At 32.6% G+C, this 23,544-nt stretch overlaps 2 long non-coding RNA genes across 3 annotated transcripts in view; one reads left to right on the top strand and one right to left on the bottom strand.

Annotated features, from left to right (window-relative positions):
- LOC111095341 overlaps positions 1-23,544 on the bottom strand; it is a 119,329-nt gene that overhangs the window by 78,129 nt on the left and 17,656 nt on the right. For both annotated transcript variants that reach the window (XR_005356277.1, XR_005356278.1), the window contains exons 2-3: positions 20,010-20,212; positions 13,684-13,785 (exon numbers count right to left, since the gene is read on the bottom strand). This is a non-coding gene — a long non-coding RNA (uncharacterized LOC111095341). The remainder of the gene's footprint in view (positions 1-13,683; positions 13,786-20,009; positions 20,213-23,544) is intronic.
- Positions 7-22,303, top strand: LOC111095342. Its single transcript, XR_005356279.1, has 3 exons — positions 7-200; positions 15,801-16,117; positions 21,885-22,303. It is a non-coding gene; the product is annotated as an uncharacterized LOC111095342 (long non-coding RNA).

Raw genomic sequence — 23,544 nt, 5'->3', positions numbered from 1 at the left:
AAAACCTGCCCCAATATTCATGAAGAGCATGTGGGACTAGACCTATTATTACAACTATTATTATTTTTTGGAAAATACCATCTACCACAGTGGGAGAAGCATGGGTGGAACCTAGAAATATCACAGTAGCATTTTTGCACAAGTTACATAAGCTTTCTAAGTCTTAGTTCCATAAATACTATCATACAGCCCACCATATGGTAAGAATTCAAGAAGTCAGCTGATATTAATATTTCCAAATAGTTAATTATACTTTGCATGTTTTTCTATGTACAGCTTTCTTCTCTTTGGTTCTCTTTCCTTCAAATACCAATTGTCTTAGTTTTCTTGGACTCTAAGCTCTGTCTCCTCTAGAAATACTTTCTAACTTAAATTTGTTATTGTATTTAACCAAGTCATTTAAAAAAATGTACACTCTATATTTCTAACTACTTCTTAAGTCTTAAAATTCTTTTTTAAAGAAAAAATTTTAAAAAAGTTTCAAACTTACAATAAGGGCTCATTTTTTAAAAGAGATGATATGGTAACTGCCTTGCCAGACCTCTCCCTCTCTTAAAGAATCTCCAGAAATGACTATGGCTGTACAAGGAATGGTAGCATGATTCTTATGTGTCAGTTTGGCTTGACCATAACACCAATTATTTAATCAAACACCAATCTAAATGTTGAAGGTATTTTGTAGACATGCTTAATAATTACAATCAATCAGTTGTCTAAGTAAAAGAGATCATCAGCCTTTCTAATGTGGGTATGCCTCATTCAATCAGATGAATTCATTTAATTGTCTTAAGAGTAAAACCTGAGAGGTTTCCTGGAAAGAAGGAAATTTTGTCTCAAGACTACCAAAAACAAACAAACAAAAACAAAAAAACAAAGCCTGGATTTCCAGCCTGCCATACAGATTTCAGATTTTACTGACTAGTCTTCATAATCAAGTGAACCAGTTCTTTATCATAAATCTCTCGCTCATTCTCTCTCTCTCTTCCTCTCTCTATAACAACCAGTTGTATATATATATAATATATACACATATTATATATATACATAATATATATAATGTGTATATAAACTTTTATATTCACATATATCCGTGTATGTGTATAAACGCATACATATATACAAACAATTGGTGTTTTTCTCTGAAAACTCTGTTACAAATGGTATAAAAAATATTGACTCAAGCAAATGACAGAGACAATTTGAACCCTTTAATAATAATGATATCTAATATGTATTGAGAATATTCTCTAAATTATATGATTGTTATATTAGCTTATTCCATACCATAATTAGAATGTAGAGTTCTTATATGTACAAATGAGAAAGCAATGGTTGAGTAAAGCTAAGCAACTTGTTCTGGTCACTTAGGAGGTAAAAGCCAGGACTAAGACCTGATGTTATGCCTTTCAACTCTAGAGCATGTTGCTGTAACCCATTCATGTAACAAGTAGCCTTAGTATTTCTTATAAAACATCAATAGATTATTTGATTCATATCTGAAAAATTTTCTCAGTTTTTGGCAACTCAAAGTATAAAGCATTTTTAAGTGAAGAGTGGAAAATTAGTTGCCTCTTTAAGGGCAACTTTTCATCTTTTCATTTATATAAAATATAAATTTATCAGAGTAAAAGCATCTTACTAAGATATCCCTGTGATGGAGTTTTATTATCAAATCAAATATGATGTCAGAATATTTTCACTAAGAACACTGATGTTCTCCTATTTTTAACTGACATAAAATTTAACTTTCACTTCCCTATTATAAAAACTATATCTGAATTAGTGAAATATTACAAAATAGAAAATATAATGAAGAAAAAACAAACCATAACCTGACCATTCAGATATAATTACAAAATATTTTAGTATCCAACCTCCTAAAAATTCAAGGCATATTATGACAAATTTTACTGTATTAAAATATGTAATTTGGTTTTTGCTTTCTGCATAAAAAGCAGAAATTACATGTAATTTAATATGATTTTCAATGGATAAAGTGTATGAGTCATAATTTATTTACAGAGGCTCCTACATTAGACACTTAGTGACCTGTAGAAACACTATATTACAAACAACACTTGATACTCTCACACATATATGTCTTTATTAATTTTTGGTGACTTCTTTAGTAAAGTATCCTGAAATTAGAATTTCTTGCTCAGCAATTATGAACATTTTAAACTTATATATTTTTTGCCCTCCAGTTTTATTAAATTTACTAGCCTCCTAGCACAGTTTTTTTTAAAATACTAATTTTTTGAGATCATCAAATGTTTAAATGATTACAATTATTCTCAAAATTTCTTAATTCTTTTAGACTTCTACTCTATTAAATCTTATATAAAGGAAATGATAACACTTTTTACAAATTCCTGATATAATTAAATAATAAAAGCAAGTATTGAGACTATACTTGAGCTTATTCTATTTCCTATGTAACACAGATAATATAGGATATTCTTTGCATTGTTTCATAATATCTGTGAAACAGACACTAACATTTTCCTGAAAGAGAGGGTATGACTTCCACAAAGTCACATTAAGGTATTAAGAGTGAAGAAGGACTTCTGCTTCAAGAAATGGAATAACAGAGACTGCGTTTATCTCCCCCCTGAGACAACCCAACCTGAAAAAAAACAGACAAAATACATGAAATGATGGTTTTCAAGGCATTGGACATCAGGGAAAAACAGTGATCTCTGAAAGATGGAAATCAAAGGATGTGACCGCTAAAATTGCACCAGATTATGGCTTTGATAGACTACACCAAATGTGATACAGATAGGACAGCCCAGGCAAAGTACAGAATTCCAGGAAGAGAAGAGAGAGAGAGAGACAAAGCTGAATCCAGGGAGACCAAGACAACTGGTGTTTGAAGGACAGAACCAGGATGAAGAAAACTGCACATAGACATAACTAAAGATCTGCAAAAGGTCTCCAAAAAGTGCTGGTCAGTGCATACAGGAAAGCCATCGAATGGATTATAGGGAATTATACTTGATGTTGTTTTCCAGTGAGAGTAAAAACCTCATAACTCAAGGAATATTACTTAGAAGTACTTTGCATAAGTAGAGAGAATAACTGCTGCTTTGACGCCACTAAACAAATATTAAAATCAAGATCCAAGAGTATCACTGATTTTAAGTAACTTAACTACATCCCTTAAGAAAAGTCAAAAATTTTTATAGGAATACAAAAATATCCAGGACCCAGCTAGGTAAAATTCATAATGCCTCTCAGTCAATAAAATATTACCAGGCATGTGAAAAAGCAGGAAAAAAATGACCCATTACAAGAATGAAAATCAATCAATTATAGTGGATCCAGAACTAGCACAAATATAAAATTAGAAAATATGGACATAAAATGTTACTATAATTATATTAAACATGTTTACACAGTTAAGTAAAGATAAGGAAGATATAAAAAGGTCCAGTTGAACTTTTAAAAATAAAAAGTACAATGTCTGAGATGAACCATACATTGAATATAACTAATAGCAGATTAGGCATGACAGAAGAAAGATACTTGAACACATAATCAGATAAATGATCAAATATGGAACACAGAGGGGAAAAATAACTTTTAAGAAATGAACAGAGTATCAGTGAACAGGAAAATATGCATGTAATTGGAGTTCCCAAAGGAGAAGAGAGAGTGGTGAGAAAGAAAAATATTGGAAGAGTAATTGAAATTTGCCAAACTTACTGACAAAAATAGACCTATAGAGTCAAGAAGGTCAATGAACCCAACCCAAGAAATATGAAAACACTAAACCAAAGCATACCCTATTCAAAAACTGCTCAAAATCAGAAATAAGGACATAACCTTAAAAATATCCAAAGGGAGAGAAAAGTTACATTCACAGTAACAAACATAATGATGACAGCAGATTTTTCATCAGAAATAATGCAAACAAAAAGATTGTCTAGTAACATCCTCAAACTACTGAAAACAAACAACAAAACAAAAATATCAACCCAGAATTCATTATCAATACTAAATATTTCTCAAGAAATAAGAAAGCTAGACAAAGATAGTACAAGGGAAAAAAACCCCAAAACAAAAAACCTTCCAGGCTAATATCTCTCACAAACTTATATACAAAAATGCTTAACAAAATATTAGTAAATCAAATCTAAACATGTATAAAAATAATTAATTTTACAACAAGGATAAGCAGAATTTACTCCAGGTATAGAAAACTGGTTCAACATTCAGCAATCTAAAATATCAATGTAATCCACAATAGCAATAGGCTAAAAAAGAAGTTGATCAATTGACATAATAATATGATCAATTAACACTTCAAATGCATTTTACAAAACCCAATACCATTTATGAGAATAAAAATTCAGCACGCTAGGAATAGAGTACCTTTTCAATCTAATAAAGAATATCTCCAAAAAAATCTCTATAGCTAATATTGTACTTAATGATGAAAGGCTGAATGTTTTCTCTTAAGGTTGGAAATAAGACAAAGGAGTCCTTTCTTATCACTTTTTTCAACAAGTGTATTGAAATTTCTAACGTGAACAATAAGGCGAGACAAAATATAAGGTATCCAATTAGGAAAAAAAAAAGACTTAATTTGAGGTTGTGTATATAGAAAATCCCCAGAATACGCACACACACACACACACTTATATTTATATATTCCAAGAATTAACAAGTGAGTTAAACAAGGTCACAGGATCCAAGAGCATTACAGAAAAACAAATTGTATTAATGCATACTAATGAGAATCATAGGGATACTGAAGTTTGAAACATAATACTATCTAAAATTTCTTCAAAACAAATGACCTTGAGAATACTAGACCAGCCTGAAACTATTGATTACAAGTAGATCTGCCCTATAAGAAAATTTAAAGGGAGCTTCTCAGGTAGAAAGAAGATAATACAAGATGGAATTTAAGTATACACAAAGCCATGAAGAATAAAAAAAAAAAAACATATTCTAAATAGGACTTTTAAAAAATCATATAAATCTTATAAACAGATAACTATTTAAATAAAAATACCATTTTACTGTGAGAGTTTATAACATATGGGTAAAATATATAAGAGTAATACTTGAAAGACGGATAGTGGAGAAATGAAAGTATATTTTAAGGTTTCTATACTTTACATGAAGTGGTATATATCACTTGGAGGTAAACAGTGATGTTTAGGATGAATAACATAAGCCCTAAAGTAACCACTAAAATAATAAAACAAATAGTTACAGTTAGTAAGGCATAAAAAAAGAAAACCATGCTCGATATATAAGGTGGCGGGAAAAGAGAGGAACATAACATAATAGAGAAGGGATAAATAAAAAACCAGTAACAACATGGTAGCTTCAAGACCACCCAGATGAATCACACAATAAAAATGAATGATCAAAACGTTCCAATTAGAAGGCAGAGTGGGTCAGAGTAGATAAAAAAAAAAAGACTCAGCTATCTGCTGCTTATAAGAAACCAACATTAAAATGAAAAACACAAGTAAGTTTAAAGGAAAAGGATGGAAATGATATACAATACAAGATAAAGGAAAATTGAGTATATTAATACATAAACACAAATATAAAATAGATACTATACAGAGTAAATTTTAGAGAAAAGAACATTATAAGGGATAAAGAAGGTCGTGTTCTGATGACAAAGAGATCATCAATAAAACATACAATTTTAAATAAGTATGTTCAGTCACTAAGGATATAGATGATTTGAGCAACACTATTGACCAGCTTGATCTAATTTAAAATTTAATTTTAAAACATTCCACACACCAGAATACATATTCTTTCAAGCATGCATGGAACATCTATGAAGGTAGACCATAATCTACAGTATATCAAATATGTGGAGTGCTATCAAGTGCTACTAGAGTAGCACTTAAGAAGAATAATATATCAATAAGTACCTTTATTAGAAATAAATTCAGCTGCTACATTAAGAAACCAGAAAAGTAACAAAAAATCAAATTGAAAATAACTGAAAAAGGAAAATATGAAAGATCAGAGTCGATATCAATGAACTGGAAAAGACAGAAAAATCAATAAACTAAAAGGTGGTGCTTTGAGAAAATCAACAAATTAATAAAACTTGAACCTATAGGGGCACCTGGGTGGCTCAGTTGGTTAAGGGTTTGCCTTCGGCTCAGGTCATTGATCCCAGAAACCCAAAGTTGGGCTCCCTGCTCAGTGGAGAGTCTGCTTCTCCCTCTATTTCTCCCTTTGCCTCTCCCTGCCCCCAACTCATGCTTGCTCTCTCTCTTTTTCTGTCTCTGTCTCAAATAAATAAATACAATCTTAAAAAAACAAACAAACAAACAAATAAAAAACAAAACAGAAAACAAAACTTTGAGCCCATGAATTAGCAAATATTGGCTGTGGCCAAATTTGGCCCTCAGTTTATTTTTGAATGGCCTTTGTGCTACAAAAATACACACACACACACACACACACACACACACAAACTTTAATGGTTGTTAATAAACAAAAACAAGAATTTCTTTCTTTTCAAAGGCTGAATAATAGTCTATTATGTGTATGTACTACAACGTATCCATTTGTCCATTGATAGACATTTAGGTTGTTTCGACCGCTTGGCTATCGTGGACAATACTGCAATGAACGGGGAAGTGCTAATACCTCTTTCAAGATCCTGTTTTTAATTATTTTGAACGATACTCAGATGAGGAATTGCTAGATCACATGGTAGTTTAATTTTTAATTTTTGAAGAACCTCCATACTGTTTTCCATAATGGCTGGATTTTATATTCCTACCAATTATATATTCCTACCAATAGTGTCTAAGTGTTTCAATTTCTCCATACGTTGGAAAACATCTGTTATTTTCTATTTTTTAAATAATGGCTATCTTAACAGGAGGAAAGTGGTATCATAATTTTTACTTGCATTTTCCTGAGATTTAGTAATGTTCAGTTTCTATTCCTAAACCTGTTGAGCATTTGTATGTCTTCTTTGCAGAAATGTCTATTCAAGTCCTTTGCCCATTTTTTAATTGAGTTTTTTTGTTTTCTTGTTAATCAGTTCCTGCTGTATGCTACAACATGGATGAGTCATGAGAATATTATGCTAAGTGAAATAAATAAACCATCACAGAAAGACTAACACTGCTGATTCCATTTATATGAAGTGGCTAACTTAGTCAAACTTACAAAAGCAGAAATAAAATGGCAGTTCCCATGGACCGAGGGAGAGGAAACAGCTGCTATTCAGTGGATATAGAAATTTAGTCAGGAAAGATGAATAAGTACTGGATGTCTGCTGTACAAAAATGTGCATATATTAATAATACTGTATTGCACACTTAAAAGTTTTTAAAAGGGTAGATTTTGTTAGGCAATTCTTTTACCACGATAAAAAAAAAAAAAAAAAAAAAAAAGGAAGAGAAAAGAGAAACAGGTAACAGAAAACTGATGTGGGCCACAGCCTAACATAGTTACTTTCTGATTTTTTAAAAAAGATTTCATTTATTTATTTGAGAGATAAGATAAGAAAGAGAGATTTAGAGAGAGAGCAAAAGCAGGGGGAGCAGCAGGCAGACAGAGAGGGAGAAGCAGGCTTCCTGCTGAGCAAAGAGCCTGATGCTTTGCAGTTCCATCCCAGGGCCCAGGGTCATGACCTGAGCTGAAGGTAGATGTTTAATTCACTGAGCCACACACGCACCCCAAGTATCTGATTTTATATAGAAAAATATTTAAATTTGTAGTTAGAAACCATCCTACAAAATGAACCCCAGACTCAAATGGATTTACTGGTAACTTCTAACAGATATTTAAGAAAAAAAAAATACTAATTCTGCCCAAACTCTTTGAAAAAATTAAAGAATTCTAAGGATCCAACATTATCCTGATACTAAAGTCATGTAAACATATTGTAGAAGAAAAAATATTACAAACTAATATCCTTCATGAACTTAGATGCAAAAATCTTAAACAAATGTTAGTACCAAAATCCAACAATATATAACAAGGGTGAATATATTAGCTAGTGGAATTTATGCCAGGATTTGAAAGTTGGTTTAACACAAGTACAATAAATTAATGTAACTCACCAAATTAATAAACTAAAATGCAAAACAATAACAGCAAAAATAGATCATCCTAATCTGCAGAAATAATTTCACAAAATTCAATAATCATTCCTGATAAAACTCTCAGCAAACCAGGAATAGAAGGAAACTTTGTTAATCTGATAAAGACATCTGTGAAGAAAGTACAGCTGATATTGTACTTAGTTGTAGAAAACTGAATACTTTCTTTCTAAAATTAGGAATAAGATATGAGTGCCCTCTCGCACTGCTTCTATTTAACACTGTCTTAGGAATTCAAGACATTCCAAAAAAAAAAAAAAAAAAGACAGTGCAAAACTTTTTTAAAGTAAGAAAAATAAAGAAAAGTCATGTGTATTGGAAAGGAAAAAGTGAAATTATCTTTATGCACAGATGATATGATCATCTATGTAGAAAATCTGATGGAGTCTACAAAAATGCTACCAGAATGAATAAGTGAGTGTAGCAAGATTTCTGAAAACAAAATTTGATTTCTACATACTAGCAAGAAAAGTCAGATATAATTTTTTTTAAATCAATACCATTTAATAGCAACAAAAGTCAAAATACTGAGGGATCTGACAAAAGGTATATAATCCCTACTCATAGAAAACTATAAAATATTGCTGAGAAATTGGAGAAGTAGTTAAATGGAAAGATAATAAATATTCAGGTCTGCAGATCAATATCTTTAAGATTTTAATTTCTCCCAAAGTTGGTTTTAGATTCTACACAATCCCAATCCCAATCCCAGCAGTTTTTTGTTGTTGTTTGTTTGTTTGTTTGTTTGTTTTAGGAAATTTACATTGAAATGCAAAAGCCCTAAAGAAGTCAAAACAACTTTAAAAAAATAAGAATTGGGGGACAAATAATAACTAACTTTAAAACTTAGTATGAAGCTACGTTATAAGCTTTACTCGCTATACAATTTATTCTGAAGTATTATATTTCATAGAGTCAAATTATATCTGTGTCCCTGAACATAGACTTCCTAGAAAACTCATACATATATGACATGTGTTGGCAATTGTCAGAATATGATTTTCAACCAAGTTTATTTTTTCCAAAGATTTTATTTATTTGTTTGACAGAGAAATAAGAGAGGGCACAAGTGGCGGGAAGGGTGGGCAGAGGGAGAAGGAGAAGCAGAGCTTGATCCCAGGGCCCCAGGATCATGACCTGAGCCACAGGCAGACACTTAACCTACAGAGTCACCCAGGAGCCCCTCTACCAACTTTCTAAGGGTATTCAGTGGAGAGTGTATAATCTTTCAAATTGCCTCGAAACAAGTGCATATTCATATGCAAATACTTAAATCAATCCTGGTGACATCTACAAACATTACTTAAATCAAGATATAAATGTAAACCTAAATGTATAATATTCTATAAGTTTGGGTTAGGCAACCCCTCCTTACATATGATTTTATTTTTATTTTTATTTTTTATTTGTATTTTTTTTAAATTTTTATTTATTTATGAGAGTCACACACAGAGAGAGAGAAAGAGGGGCAGAGACACAGGCAGAGGGAGAAGCAGGCTCCATGCACCGGGAGCCCGACGTGGGATTTGATCCCGGGACTCCAGGATCGCACCCTGGGCCAAAGGCAGGTGCCAGACCGCTGTGCCACCCAGGGATCCCTATTTTTATTTTTTTACATATGATTTTAAAACCAGAATCCATAAAAAAATGAATTGTAATCTATCAAAAAGTTTAAAAATCTCTTTGAAAGACACTCAGGACTGTAAGAATGTGGATCCATAAAAAATGCTAAATGGCATGTATGAAAATATTAAAATTCCTAAAACACACTGTTAAATAATGAATAAAAAGCCAATACATAAACTGGGAGAAAAATATTTGCTAAGCATATATCCGGTAATGGGCTTATATGTAGAATACATAATGTTAAAACCTAATATGAGTAGCAAAAATCTAACAAAAATGGGCAAAATTCAGAACAGACGTTTCACTAAAATCCTGGGAAATGCACATTAATAACACAATGGGATTCCATTTTACACGTGTCAGAATGACTACAATTAAATAGCTCACGATACAAGTGCTGGCAAGGATGTGGAGAAACTAGAACTTTCACACTTCTCTGGTGGGAAAGTAAAATATTATAATCACTTTGGACAACAAGTTAGCAGCTTCTAAAAACATCAAGCATACACATACCATATAATCCAGCCACTCTAATCCTAGAAGTGTAACCAACATTTTTTTTTAAGTATGTTGTTGGAAAGGTTTGTACAGGAATGTTTATACTCACTTTATTAGTAATAGAGCTAAAAAGTTGAAACAACCCAAATGTTCATCAACAGGGGATCTAGATAAATTGTGGCTTGACCACAGAACGGAATCCTATTCAGGAATAAAAGGAACAAACAATCCATAAAACGACCTGAATAACTCTTGAAATAATTATGTTTTGTAAAAGAAGCTAATGCCCTCCAAATACATACATTTGTATCTTTTATATATGTTTTGGCTCTTGTCTAATTCCATTTATACAGAATTTCAGAAAATCAAAAAAAAAAACATATTAATAGAAAACAGGTCAGTGATTGCCTACAATAGGAGTGCAGCAGAGAGGAGCATAAAGCAGCATAAGGAAAGCTTCGGGGGTGATGAATATGTTCACTATATTGCTAGTGATGGAATTCACTGGTGTCCAAATATGTCAAAGCAGGAGAAACTGTAATGCTTTAAATATATGCAGTTATCATAGGTCAGTTACGTCAACACAACATTAAATTAGGGCTCAAGTCACCCCTCCCTGCAAGTCCCACAAAGATGAAAAAGCAGTAAATGTGGATTTTGCAATTTTGCATTCTAATTCTAGATCCTTCACCTTGTAACCACTGAACTATATCATTATACTCCACTAGTCGTGGGAAACAATAACGAGTACTTTTTGGCACCCCAAACGCCATGGGGTCCTAGCAAATCACTCTTGAAAGGTGGAAACCTCAGATCTGAAGTGAACACTTGCTTTTTACAGCCCTTTTCATTTATCACTGTCCACTCACGCAGGGCAGTGCGGGGAGGGATGTAGCATCATGTTGACGGCTACAAGGTCTTTCCCCTTAAAGCATATCCCTATGGTTCTGGGACTGAAACACAATGAAAAGACAATTGCTGTGACACTTATTTTTCTCTCTCAGGATATCCAGGCAAGAAAACGGGTTCTGTCCACTTTGGAGATCGTCTAGACACTTGTGTTGTAGCTCACTCTAAAGGTTCAAAAAAATAAATAAATAGAAGTTTCATGTTTGTCACTGTTTCTACTGCTTCCAAGATTTCAGCATGTCAATCGGGCAGCCTGCAGGCTTATGAGATTTATTGAAGTACGGAGGACATGGCATTATCTGTCCTTTGAAACTATAATGAGGATACTTTAGTAGATGGAATCTAATTTATAACAAGGACCTATACCCCAGATAATGAAACATAGCCTATTAAGAACTTACATAAACAAGGGCTATGATGCAATGCCAAAACAAATCATTTTGACGTGTTTTAGAAGTACGGGGGGCTTCTTCAAATATCATCAGGAATAAGTCATTTGGTGTTTCAGGTTCATACCTCAATGCGGTTGCTCTCACGATGAAAAATTAGACTTTTTGTTTACTTAAAATTTGAAATGCCATGATTTGGTACTTGAAAAATGATGTGGGAAAAATGAATGTCCTCCTGTTTGTGAAAAATGGGTATTTTATTAGAGCAAAGTAGGAAGGAGGAGAGAGTGCTCATCTGTACTGGTAAAATAGTGTTTACACAGGAAGAAATATAACAATGGGGAGATCACTGGGGACGAGGGGAGCAGAATCACTTAGGGAGCTGATGACAACAGGAGCCAAGAATACAGCCTGCGCCCAGCACTGAACCACCTCTTGGTCCCTATACACGCGTAATGAAGAAATGCATCTCGAAGTAAGACTCATATTTCACAGCAGCATGAAGCTCCCCAGTTAGAATGCATCTGTTAATAATAAAAATTTCCCTTCTGGAATGAGAGTTTAATAGTTCTTGTTCATGCTTTAAATAGAAGATCACAGCAATAAATCAGCATTATGATTTTAGTAGGTAGTAACATATGAAATGTAATATATTGTTTCTGGCATCTCATTTGGTCAAAATTAAGTTAAAATATTCACCCAAAGGGACAGATTGATAAAATAATAATTATAAACATACATCCTGAGATATTTTGTACTTTGTGCTTACTAAAAGTACCATTAGATTTAACATGCATATTATCTTTATTGTCTTGGTAAGAAAATATTGAATCATTTTATTGAACTTTAGAAGCTAAGGGTTTGTTTCCAATAACATTTATCAAAATAAGTTGACACACCTTACTGGGTTTTTCAACATGTTTTCATATATTCACTTAATGAATTTCATTAGTTACAAACATATGAAGGTAATTATTCAGAATTTTTTTAAAGAATAAACACTTATATTAGTGGCTTTAAATGGGACATTTTAATTTTAGATTTGTATGTCAATTCAGTTGCATTATTTCCATTGCCCCCATCTACCTGTACACACACACACACACACACACACACACACGTGCTAGTATCAAAATTATCAGATAATTTTCCTGGTAAAAATACATATGAATACAGATACCATAGATACAAATATGCACTTATGAAATACAAAGATATACATAATATAATTTTAAAGGGTATTACTAGCAAGCAAGTTCTATATCTTATTCATCTTTTTATCTGTACCTATACTTAATGCAATATATTGCAAAAAGTAGGTTCTCAATAAGTATTCACTGAACTAATAAGAATAAAATAGTAAAAGAATAAATAAAAAACTGGACAATATTAAGGGTAACATTGGCAGAGAATCTAAAATGCGAGGCTCTCATTGATGCTTCTAGTCCAGCACGTGTAGAACACCCTCTTTGGAGAAAGGAATGTGCAATTAATACTGAGAGACACAGATTATGTACACCTCACTCTATGGGTCCTTGTGAACTCTAGGTGTTTAAGAAGTACTTTTTACTAGGTTGAAAAATTGTATTTATATTTCAATATTGTTGCAGTTTTTGTGGGTTTTGTGTGTGTGTGTGTGTGTGTGTGTGTGTGTTTTACATTGTTGGCTATGGAATTTTACTAATGCTTTCAAGAACGTATACTGATGCTTCATAGTGTTTTTCACTCGTCAACTTAACTGATATATCAACAGTTTATTTGCTGAGGAATCATTACATTCCCTGATGCATATTCCTTACTCATGGTAACTTAGTTGTTCACCATATATTTATTTCATCACTAACTTGTTTTGCAGAATTTGACTTATAATTATTTTATTTTCAAGCGGAATGTCTGATGAAACAAAGCACGTATAGTTTTATAAAACTGCCCCAAGATCAATATTTAAGACAGTTAAAGCATATCACTAAAATATTTTCTCATTTGCCAAGAATAGTATGCATAAACTTTATTTTAAAGAGTAAGTCATTCAATGCCTTTAATGTTTTGTGCCAATCTATTTACATGCTCTTGTTTATGGAATATTAATATGATTCATTTTATTGAATATTAAATCAAAGCCACATTAGAATTTATTGTATTTTATGTCTTACTATATGGTGTTGTGAGTCCTCCAGCTTTGTTCTTATGGATTCTCTTGCTCATTTTGTAGACTTTTCATGGCCATGTGAAGTTAATAATCTGATAAACAATTACTACAAAATAAAAAGAAAGATTATGTTGAAATTACAAACTATATAAACACATAAATGTGAGAATGGTCATCTTTATAATACGGAGTCTAACAATTCATGAATGTGATAGATTCCTCCATTTATTTAAGGTCTTCTTTAATTTCCCTGAGCAATGCTTTTTCAGTTTCCACGTGGAAGTCTTACTATTTTTATTTATTCCAAGATATTTGATATTTGCCCGTACAATTTTAAACAATAGTGTCTACCAGGCCAGCACTAAAGAAGAGTTGGTGTAGACATACTAATAGCAGACAAAGCAGATTTCAAATCTAGAAGAATTATTAAGATGAAAGACATTTGATAGTGATACTAGGTAAAACCAAAGTATACAAATCTGAAAATTGTGAACACTTAACATATGCCTAAATAATTAATAAACTGAAGAAGAGAGAGGGAGAGAGAGAAACTAGAATTTATTTGATTTCAGTAGTTACCAAAAAGCTAAAACTGGTTTGAATCTCTTTCCTTTCTTTCTTCCTTCCTCCCTCCTTCCCTTTCTTCCTCTCATTCTCTTTCTCTCAACTTTTTCTTTCTTTTTTAAGTTTTGTTTAAAAATATTGATTTAAAGGGGCACAAGCACCCTGATGGTTCTAGCAGCATTATCAACAATGGCCAAATTATGGAAATAGCCCAAATGTCCATCAACTGATAAATGGATAAAGAAGTAATGGCATATGTATTTGGCTATTGTTGATAATGCTGCTAGAACCATCAGGGTGCTTGTGCCCCTTCGAATCTGTATTTTTGTATCTTTGGATGAACACCAATTGCTGGGTCATAGGATAGTTCTATTTTTAACTTTTTGAGGAACTTCCATACTGTTTCCCAGAGTGGTTGCATCAGTTTGCATTCTCAACAACAGTGTAGGAGGGTAAGAGGGTTTCTTTGACCCTACAACCCAGTAATTGGACCAGCTGGGCTTAAGGGATATATTCAGAACATTCTATCTTAAAACAGCAGAATGCAATTTATTTTCAAGTGCACATGGAACATTCTTCAGAATAGACCACATATAAAGTCACAAAACGGGCCTCAGCAAATGCAAAAAAATATTTTTCTCTTTCCTCACCACAATGCATGAAACTAGAAGTCAACCACAAGAAAAAATTTGGAAACACTGCAAATACATTGAGGTTAAACAACATGCTATAGTTGAACAAGTGAATGGGTCTACTGGGAAATCAAAGAAGAAATAAAAAAAATAAGTTAATGGAAATAAATGAAAATGAAAACACAATGCCCTAGAATTTTTGGGATGTAGCAAAAGTGGCCCAAAGAGGGAAGTATATAGCAATATAGGCCCATCTCTTCTCAACTATGAATTGATTCTTGGCTTTTGAGGTTTTCTTAACTTCTTGTCCAGTCAACAATTCATTTAGATTTATCTTTTTATTATTTTTTATCCTATATTTTACTCAGTTTTGGGAGGAGAATTTCCTACGTGTAACTGTACATAAGGACAGAAGACAAAAGTGGAATTTTCCTTTTCATGTCAGTGAAATATGAACATAAGCTGGACGAGTGTAGGTCCTTTGCTTACACGATAACTGCAGAGAGTGCTGGGAAAGTGGGTTTCTGGATTTTCCTCATGAATTTGCTACTTATAAGGTCAAATTTTTCTAAACAATAGGAATGGTAATAATAATAATGATAATGATAATGATAATGATAATAATAATAATAATAATAAATAATGTTCCTTCTAAACCAGAAATGTTAAATAGGTCATAAATTGCCAAGCATCAATAAAAAAATACAGCTCAATATTAACATACAACTTTGTCACTTTAATTGTTCATATTATGCATAATCTAGATTTTTCTTTTTCATTTTTAAGCAAATATCACAAGCCCATTTCTAGGCCAGAATCCATTTCTTTTTCTTCTCACATGACTTTTTCTTTTTTTTAATATATATATTCGATTTACCAACATATAGTATAACACCCAGTGCTCATCCTATGTGCACTCTTTCAGGCTGAGCTACAAGCAATACCAGACCGGCCTTGTGACGGAAAGTGGCCCTCACCTCCCTGGCCTTGTTGTACAATCAATATATGTGGTTTTCCAGGTGGAGCTGCAGCCAGGGGTTTAGCAATCCCAGGCTAGCTCTACTCATCTGAATTTCTATCCCAGGCACCTGCTCTGGGCCTAATTGGCTGAGACTTTGCAGAGACTTATTTTGGGGTGAGCCCTGAAAAATAGACCTCATTTGTCCTCCATTTACACTGCATGTCACCTGATCCCTGGGAAACTGGCATTTTTCTCTTTTACCTCTTGCCTACACTGTCAAGGTAAGTAAACAAAATCTTGATTATCACTTTGAGTTAGACTCATGGTTCTCTTGGCCACTCATACAACAGACAACTTGCAATATTTTTATCAAAGGATTGTTAACACATTTTTCAATGATAATACGGCTTACTAATGCTTAATCTAGGTTTATGTGAAATCAGTACCTTAATATAAATTCTTCAGTAGCATAAAAGTACACAGAAAACAGAAAACGTTGCTAAATGTTTGATTTGAGCTAATATGTTGTACACTTAATATATTACATTCTCCACTGTTCTGTGGAAATGTTGCTGAAAGAATGAATTTGGTCATAGGTAGAAATAAGAATGATCTTAGCATCCAAATGTATGCTAAAATATAAATAAAAATTATTAAAATTGATAATATATTGGGGGTGGATGAAATAGGTGCAAGAACAGGCTTGTAGTTATAAGATAAATAAGTAAAAAAAAAAGATAATGTGTTGATGTTTTACTCTGAAACTGTTAAACAAGATCATTGATCAATTACTGAGGAAAAAGGATGAAATAATTATTATTTTTTCATCTGTTGCTGAGGAAGTGGCAGGGATACAATATAGGGTGTTTATACAGTTTTATATTTGTATGCACCATTTGCTTACTCTAGAATTGTACCCTTCAGTACTCAATAAAATTTTTAATTAGCCAAACACGCTCCTTAGCCATATATCCAGTGAAAAATGGTTTATCATAACATGAGTGCAAATATAAACTTAAGCACATATTTAAGGAGGGCATCATGTTTTGAAAACAAATTCAAAAAGCCAGGTTTCTAGCAGAGGATTACATGTCATTACTCTAATACTGATTTGATAGGATCTGTTTCTTGCTAATGAGAAATGTGCTTGTGGTAGAGTTGGTAATTAAAAACAAATGCCCAATGGTTATATTTCAGGTGTGAGAAATCATAGACTTAGTAGAAAATTCTCAAGCTCTTTTTATTCAAATTGAAGAGCAGTAAATTATTTAAATGATGAACATCTTTGTTTTTCATATGCTGTTATGTGAAATGTGCCACAACTGATGAAAAATATTTGTGGGAAGTGACAGGATAACTCAAAGAAATGTACTTTCTGTGCCGTTGCAGAGACCTTCCCTGCAATTATTCTATAGTGTTCCTTTGTTCCAGGAAGTACCATTACCTTAGGGCTTATGTCATTGGCTTCTTGTTAACTTAGTTTGTGTTGCAAATCTCATGTTAGTTGTGAATCCAGGTACATTTTTTTCCCCTAAGCACTATAAGCTTTACAAATGAGTTATAATTCAGATTGCTTAACATATTTTGAATGCTTTCCATTTTAGACTTTCAAAAGACCCAGAAATACATCTCATCTGTTTACACTTGTTTTATGAAAATAAATAAGCCTGTAGCCTTTAAATAATATTCTCAAATTTAGACAATGTGTCATCTGAATTTGTACTATTACCATCAGTACAATAGAGTTGTGTTTAGAAAAGATGGCTTTCTCAGCTATCAGATAATACCCCAACCAAAGTATCTACTTCACCCCCATTCTAAATAGCCAAACTGCCTGATTAAGCCAATAGTGTTCATTTAGCCTATATCGATAATTCTTGTTTATTCCTTTAGCATGCTGAAAATTAAGCATTTGGGGACTTGCTAATACAGCAGCATACATCTGCTTGCATCTTGTTGTTCTTTTACAAAAAAAAGACAATTTGAAATGTTCAGTTCATTTATTTATTTTTGAAATGTTCAGGTTAAAATATAACTTTGAATTGGAGAGGAGTATCAAATAAATAATATTTTCTTTAATCATTGTTTTCTATGCAGAGTTTACTTTGGACTCCTTAGTTCTATAAAATGTACAGATTGCCATTTTGTCATTAATTATCTTCATATAGCATTAGCCTATTTCATAAAATATTTAGTCAATAAGGTACTTCAAGGCATGTTTGGAAAGTGCATTAAAACATCTCTCAGTTGAGGAGAAATTATATGAATTGAAAAGCAACTTAAAAATACTTTTTTAAAAAAGCAATTTAAAAATACAATTTTATCAGTTTTGAAGAATTACTACATCTTATTATGGTTATATTTATTAAGGTTATTAAATGACTTGAAGTTTGAAAGATTCTTACACAGCAGGGGTGCCTGGGTGGCTCCGTTGGTTAAGCCTCTGACTCTTGATTTGGACTCAGGTAATGATCTCAGGGGCATGAGATAAGCCCCAGTCACGCCCCCCACCACTCCCCGTTCGGGATTGGGCCCCATGTCAGGTCCTACATTGATGAGATCCACCCTCAGTGGGGACTCTGATAGAAATTCTCTCTCTTTCTGCCCTGCCCCCTGCTCTCTCTCTCTCTATCTCTCTCTCAAATAAATAAATCTTTTTATAAAAAGAAAGATTCTTACATAGCAAGTGGATGTTTGGGGATTAAGTAATCTAAGATAATATTTGAAATTTAATGTAGACAAATTCTTAGATTTAGTATTTTTTAGTGCAAACTTATTTTTGTAGAGTTTGCTTAAATAAGTAGGGTATTCAAATACATATGAGTGCAGTTATGGTTTAATTTTCCTTTAAGAAAAAAAAATTTTCCTTTAAGATTCTACAGAAATATAAATGAATAATATCAATTAACATCCAGAAAGCCATTTGTTTTGTCCTATAGAGATTTAGCCTGAATTTGTCATCCTTTTCTTCCCCAGTCTATGTGAAGACTTTTAAATAATCTGAATTATTTACTAATACTTATATTTAGCAAGTTTAAATTCCTTTTCTGATGTGTCGAATTTCTTTGCAACAAAAGTAGCTTACCAAATTAGTGTTTTGCTTCAATGGTGTGTTTTGTCCTTACCTCTTGAGCTTTGAAATTATTTCACAGAAATCCTTAGGCCACAGATATTCTTTTTAAGGAAACTAAAATTGGATCTCACTAAGATCTTAGAAAGTGTGACTCTGGCTAGAAAAATTTGGTTCAAAATACTAGAAGACTGTCACATAATTCTCAAACAATTCTCTTTCTTATGTTTCATGTGCCCTCTACATATTAAAGTTTGGATTTCCATGAAGAAGAGGAAGGAAGCCCAATTAGGATCCCCAAATATGCCCTTTCCAAACTTAAGTATAAATATTATATAAATAATAAATATATAAAATATATGCATACAAATATGAACTAAGCTACATATATACAACACCATGGATAAATTTAAAGAAAAATTTAAGTCTGGAAGAAGTCAAAGTAAAATAGAAGTATTAATTATCATAATTTCAATGATATGGCTTTGCCATTTCTGAAATTTATATGAATGATTAGTTGGTATACAACATCGAAACTAAATTAATTATTCTACTAACTCTCTTTGCTATTTCTTTACTCTCATTTTCTATGCAAAAAAATAATTACCTTCCAAATAAACTTTATTTTATATTTAAAACTATTTCTTACCCATAAATTTCACCATTTTGAATAAAAAGTACTTTTTTTCCCTGAGACTATAAAGAAAACTAATTTACTTTTTATAAAAGCAGAGTTGAGAGATTTTCTTCATTCAAAATTTCTGATTTCCAATGGTTAGGCTTATTATGAAATCTAATATTACTTTAATCTTGAAATGTCAAAGAGCTCAGAAATATCTTATTAGCCAAGTATACAACTATTCTACAAGGTAGACCATTAATTAAGTAACTAGTTAATTCTCTAGTTAAATAAACATTTGCACCATAAAGTAAATAAAGGTGTCACCCAGATATTGTTACATGTATGGCTAGTGCTACACTTTTGTACAAATGCCCAGGTTAATGAATTGATCCTAAATTATAAATTTTTATTCAAGTGTGAATAAACAAGTCTGCTTTTGTTTCAAATGCTTCTGTGGCCCTTCCATTTCTTTTGGCCTAACCTGTCTCCAGTTTTGGCCACTTTTTCTGCATCAGTAACCACTGTAAGGACCAACTCTGCATGGGTTCTTCTAACTTCAGGCAGGCCTCCCAGAATTGCTCCTTATCTGGCTGCCAGGGTGCACGCCTCCATTGACTCTTGTCCCAAAGCTTTCTTCTTGCCACAGAAGCTTGTGACTTCTCAGCACCTGGTTAGAGTCTGTGCCTGTGGAGAAGAAAATAAAAATAAAAAGTGCTGTTGAGTTATCACCCTGTGGGGGCAAATATTCCCCTGTTTAGATCAAGAAAGTCAGGGGAGGAATGCTTTGTCTTCCATCCTCCTCTGGCTTATCATGGACTTCCTTGGGACCAGAATTCTTTAATCTTTCAGAAGAGTCTCCTGAGAACAGCACTTGGTTCCAAGTGGTAGTAACTTACTACCACACCTTCTTGTTAACTCCTTCCTTGCATCACCCTTTCTGTCTTATTTCTGCCTCCCTGCTATTATACTCCCTAGTAAAGTAACAGCACCTAAGTCTATGCTTCCGGTCTGATTTAATAAATTAGGTTTTCCAACTCTTCTTTCTATTCAAGCATTGTCTTTCTACAGATAGTCTTCCCAGGGCAGAAAATTTAAAGTTCAAAGGTTTGCTGAGATGTTACATCTAAGCAACATTAACGATAGGGAACTAATATAACCAGGATCTCAGAATCATTTACTGTTGAGAATTAAGACTTTAATTGCAAACAGGTCTCTGTTTCTATTTATTCAGAATTCTGATGAGTATTCACTCTGGCATCACTTTAAAGCTTGACATTTAATTATGCATTTGGAACAAAAAAAAATCCCTCTATCTTATTAAACAGAAGACTTAAATATTTTTAAACCAGAACTACATGAAGTCTTCAATAGAAATGAAAATTATTTGGAAATCATATTTTTGAAATAACAGTGATATGAAATAAGTTTAAAGAAGCTTCTCAGGATTAAATTAGTAAATACACTCAGCATTATGATACATAATGACATTTAATCTTTAAAACCGCTAATATTTGGGCAAGTAAACTTTAAAAAATAGTGTTAGTCATCATCGGTAAATTTTGTAATAAATCACTTATATGTAAAATATTCAGCATATGTTGGGCTGGGCAAACTGGCAACTGCTCAAAGTTAAAATTGCCAAATGTTTTAGGGTTATTTCCTCTAATTAATACCAATATTGGTATTTGATGTTTATGTATGCCTAGGAACCTGCAGAAGTAAGTGCAAACTCATTTCATTTCAATGAAATGTTCTGTTGTGTCTGTAGAGTTCTGGAATTTAAATGCAAACCTTTGAGGTTAAACAACTGTGTTTCTGATTACAGAACTTTACCATATCATGTGTGTATACATTTAAAAAAAATAATCAATATGAAACTCTTTCTTTGTTGTCAAATAAGAAACAGCAAATTAATTTTGCCTTTGAATTATGTGGAATTGAATTATACAAGAATATTTTGGCAATGCTCCTTCTTTTAATTAACATTTTGTCAGATCATCAATCTTACTTTCTCCCTGCGTGCTAATACCCAATTTGTTTAGTATTTACTTAAGCCCATATCTGTTTCCTAAAGAATTCTTATCTAGTTAGTTAAGATGTCTCTAAGCATCAGACCAAAAGCAATGGGGATAATTTCCCACCATATTTAACCACAAAATGAAGAGTCCAGTACTTCATCCTGAAATCCATAGTGCTTTCTTAATGAATTAGGTTGGAAGCCTACACACAAATTTTATAGGTAAATACAATCTGTAGCACAATAAAGCCAGTTTAGAAGAAGAGTAATCTTAATATGATCAAAAGTGTGTTTAGTAGTAACTTTATATCTCTGAAGCAATATTATTTTTTCTTTCAGAAATCCAAGCTGAGCTGATTATTTCTCAATTTGATCGCAAAATTGAAAAAACAATGCGTTTTATCCTCTGGTCATTGGCTCTGCCCATTTCAGAAGCTTTATGCTGAAGATATTAGAAGGTGCAATTACCTCATGGATCAGTGACTACTAAGCTGATACGTCATTGATTTTTTAAACCATGAGGTGAAGTGAGCTCAGCTGAAGTGGATCAAAATGTCTCAACCCTGTGAGAAGGTCTTTTTCCCCATGTCTTTGTTGCAGCTATGCAGGGGAGAATCAACTTGGTAGGAAGGATTTTGGTAATATTTAGTCTACACCAAGCAGAGAAAAGAAATTTCATTTTAAGAGTGACTTCCTATATAAAAGTGTATTATAATTCTTTTTACCTCAATTGCCTAGACCATTAGTAAATGATATTGACAAAGACTTAGGCATGAGCTTGGCTGCAAATAAAAATGATGAACTGAGCAGAACATACATTCTTGGTCTCTTAATTAAAAATCAGGAATTCAATGACTCAAATATCATACATTCCAAACTGACTTAGTATTTGAATAGTCACGTTCTGTACAGTAATCTTTAGAGGAGATTTAATCCCTCAATTTTAAATACTAATCCAGAAACACACACACACACACACACACACACACACACAAGAAGAACAGCAAAATGAGGCTAAGTTAGAAGAGAAATAAATTTAGACTCGATCTTTAAATAGAATAAAGACAGGAATTACGGCAAATATCATGAAAAAAATAATCAATATGGGCTCAATCCAGAACTCAATAAACTAAACTTCATCTTTCAAGCAAACTGAAGTAGTTTCAGATCTCTGCTTTTCTGGCTTTGAGAGTTTATTGGTAAACTATTCAGAATTTTAAATCTATTGCACACATAAAAGCCTTTTTGGAGGCATCCGGTAGTAATAAATTTAATGAATGACTATACCATTGACACATTTTATCTCATCTTGTTAATATGACTTAATAGTTAAAACCAAAAGCAAAGCTTATCCAAAGAAGAAAGAAAAAAAAGGAGGGAAAGAAGGAAAGAAGAATGGAAAAAAGAAAAACACCATCATAAATATATATCCATATTTATCTCATGAAAATAGATTTTGAGAGATTTTTCCTAACAAAGATTGTAGCTATCAAACAAATCCTTCATAATGTCAGTATGGCTAACCTTAAATTAACTTAGCACTTTCGATAGAGGGAACATCATTAAGTTGAGGCCATCTCCCCTTAACAGGAGGAAAAGATAATATTTTATTAAATATTTGAGAAGTGTTATGTCACAGTGGGAAAGAGAAAAGACTAGCCCGACTAAGTGGGTTCAAATCCTAGTTCAATCATTTGCTAATCATGGGAATTTTGCAAGTTACCCAGTCCTTTTGCGTAACTACCCCTGCCATAAAACGGGGATACACTGTGCATGTGAGTTGCAGCTCTCTTAGAATAGTATGGTAGACAGTGGGCAATATGTAAGTATTAGCAATTATTTTTATGATTTTTAATGAAAGAACACAAATTGAAACTCTCTAACCTAGATGCTGTCTACTTGAAGAATTCTCCTTCCCACAGATTCTGATACTCAAGCAAATCTCTTGTGTTGGTCTTCATTCTCCTACCTACTGCTTCTCCCTCTCCAGCCTGCCCCC

The sequence above is a fragment of the Canis lupus genome, chromosome 3, assembly GCF_011100685.1.
Source record: "Canis lupus familiaris isolate Mischka breed German Shepherd chromosome 3, alternate assembly UU_Cfam_GSD_1.0, whole genome shotgun sequence".
Lineage (NCBI taxonomy): Eukaryota > Metazoa > Chordata > Mammalia > Carnivora > Canidae > Canis > Canis lupus.
Note: the sequence above shows the minus strand (reverse complement) of the source record. Positions and strands in the feature narration are given on the sequence as shown.